This window comes from Babylonia areolata, chromosome 26, assembly GCF_041734735.1.
Source record: "Babylonia areolata isolate BAREFJ2019XMU chromosome 26, ASM4173473v1, whole genome shotgun sequence".
NCBI classification, from domain to species: domain Eukaryota; kingdom Metazoa; phylum Mollusca; class Gastropoda; order Neogastropoda; family Buccinidae; genus Babylonia; species Babylonia areolata.
This window is the reverse complement of record NC_134901.1, coordinates 2,085,001-2,087,500: the sequence shown is the minus strand read 5'-3', so window position 1 is coordinate 2,087,500 and position 2,500 is coordinate 2,085,001. Positions and strand designations below refer to the sequence as shown.

General features: G+C 62.9%; 1 pseudogene across 1 annotated transcript in view; it reads right to left on the bottom strand.

The window, feature by feature from the left end:
- Positions 1-2,500, bottom strand: part of LOC143300201 (uncharacterized) — a 99,525-nt pseudogene that overhangs the window by 51,353 nt on the left and 45,672 nt on the right. The window lies entirely within an intron of this gene.

The following is a 2,500-nucleotide window of genomic DNA, read 5'->3' as shown; positions in this document are numbered from 1 at the left end:
GGTGGGGAGAGAGGGAGATAGCAAGAGGAGAGAGAGGGGGGGGAAGGGGGTGGGGAGAGAGGGAGATAGCAAGAGGAGAGAGAGGGGGGGAAGGGGTGGGGAGAGAGAGGGAGATAGCAAGAGGAGAGAGAGGGGGGGGAAGGGGTGGGGAGAGAGGGAGATAGCGAGGGGAGAGAGAGGGGGGGAAGGGGTGGGGAGAGAGGGAGATAGCGAGGGGAGAGAGAGGGGGGAAGGGGTGGGGAGAGAGGGAGATAGCGAGAGGGGAGAGAGAGAGGGGGGGAAGGGGTGGGGAGAGAGGGAGATAGCAAGAGGAGAGAGAGGGGGGGGAAGGGGTGGGGAGAGAGGGAGATAGCGAGGGGAGAGAGAGGGGGGGAAGGGGTGGGGAGAGAGGGAGATAGCGAGGGGAGAGAGAGGGGGGAAGGGGTGGGGAGAGAGGGAGATAGCGAGAGGGGAGAGAGAGAGGGGGGGAAGGGGTGGGGAGAGAGGGAGATAGCAAGAGGAGAGAGAGGGGGGGAAGGGGTGGGGAGAGAGGGAGATAGCGAGGGGAGAGAGAGGGGGGAAGGGGTGGGGAGAGAGGGAGATAGCGAGAGGGGAGAGAGAGAGGGGGGGAAGGGGTGGGGAGAGAGGGAGATAGCAAGAGGAGAGAGAGGGGGGGAAGGGGTGGGGAGAGAGGGAGATAGCGAGGGGAGAGAGAGGGGGGGAAGGGGTGGGGAGAGAGGGAGATAGCGAGGGGAGAGAGAGGGGGGAAGGGGTGGGGAGAGAGGGAGATAGCGAGAGGGGAGAGAGAGAGGGGGGGAAGGGGTGGGGAGAGAGGGAGATAGCAAGAGGAGAGAGAGGGGGGGAAGGGGTGGGGAGAGAGGGAGATAGCAAGAGGAGAGAGAGGGGGGGAAGGGGTGGGGAGAGAGGGAGATAGCAAGAGGAGAGAGAGAGGGGGGGAAGGGGTGGGGAGAGAGGGAGATAGCGAGAGGGGAGAGAGAGAGGGGGGAAGGGGTGGGGAGAGAGGGAGATAGCAAGAGGAGAGAGAGAGGGGGGGAAGGGGTGGGGAGAGAGGGAGATAGCGAGAGGAGAGAGAGGGGGGGAAGGGGTGGGGAGAGAGGGAGATAGCGAGAGGAGAGAGAGGGGGGGAAGGGGTGGGGAGAGAGGGAGATAGCAAGAGGAGAGAGAGGGGGGGGAAGGGGTGGGGAGAGAGGGAGATAGCAAGAGGAGAGAGAGGGGGGGAAGGGGGTGGGGAGAGAGGGAGATAGCAAGAGGAGAGAGAGGGGGGGAAGGGGTGGGGAGAGAGGGAGATAGCAAGAGGAGAGAGAGGGGGGGGAAGGGGTGGGGAGAGAGGGAGATAGCGAGGGGAGAGAGAGAGGGGAAGGGGTGGGGAGAGAGGGAGAGAGGGGGGGAAGGGGTGGGGGAGAGAGGGAGATAGCGAGAGGGGAGAGAGAGAGGGGGGGAAGGGGTGGGGAGAGAGGGAGATAGCAAGAGGAGAGAGAGGGGGGGGAAGGGGTGGGGAGAGAGGGAGATAGCGAGAGGGGAGAGAGAGAGGGGGGGAAGGGGTGGGGAGAGAGGGAGATAGCGAGAGGAGAGAGAGGGGGGGAAGGGGTGGGGAGAGAGGGAGATAGCAAGAGGAGAGAGAGGGGGGGAAGGGGTGGGGAGAGAGGGAGATAGCAAGAGGAGAGAGAGGGGGGGAAGGGGTGGGGAGAGAGGGAGATAGCGAGGGGAGAGAGAGAGGGGAAGGGGTGGGGAGAGAGGGAGAGAGGGGGGGAAGGGGTGGGGAGAGAGGGAGATAGCGAGAGGGGAGAGAGAGAGGGGGGGGAAGGGGGTGGGGAGAGAGGGAGATAGCAAGAGGAGAGAGAGGGGGGGAAGGGGTGGGGAGAGAGGGAGATAGCAAGAGGAGAGAGAGGGGGGGGAAGGGGTGGGGAGAGAGGGAGATAGCAAGAGGAGAGAGAGAGGGGGGGAAGGGGTGGGGAGAGAGGGAGATAGCAAGAGGAGAGAGAGGGGGGGAAGGGGTGGGGAGAGAGGGAGATAGCGAGAGGAGAGAGAGGGGGGGGAAGGGGTGGGGAGAGAGGGAGATAGCAAGAGGAGAGAGAGGGGGGGAAGGGGTGGGGAGAGAGGGAGATAGCAAGAGGAGAGAGAGGGGGGAAGGGGTGGGGAGAGAGGGAGATAGCAAGAGGAGAGAGAGGGGGGAAGGGGTGGGGAGAGAGGGAGATAGCGAGAGGAGAGAGAGGGGGGAAGGGGTGGGGAGAGAGGGAGATAGCGAGAGGGGAGAGAGAGAGAGAGATAAAGAGAGTGTGTTTGTGTGTGTGGAGGGGACAGTGAGACAGAGAGACAGAGCTTTATACTTGTAGTAAGCCCGTCGCCACATTATATTGCCGCGTTTATTGGCCGTTGAGAATGTATTTGCATTTTCAATGTTTTGAGAGAGAGAGAGAGAGAGAGGGGGGGGGGGGAGGGAGTACGTGACATTACATGGTGATTTATTGACAAAAGCACTTTCAGCCATTTTTGGCAAGGG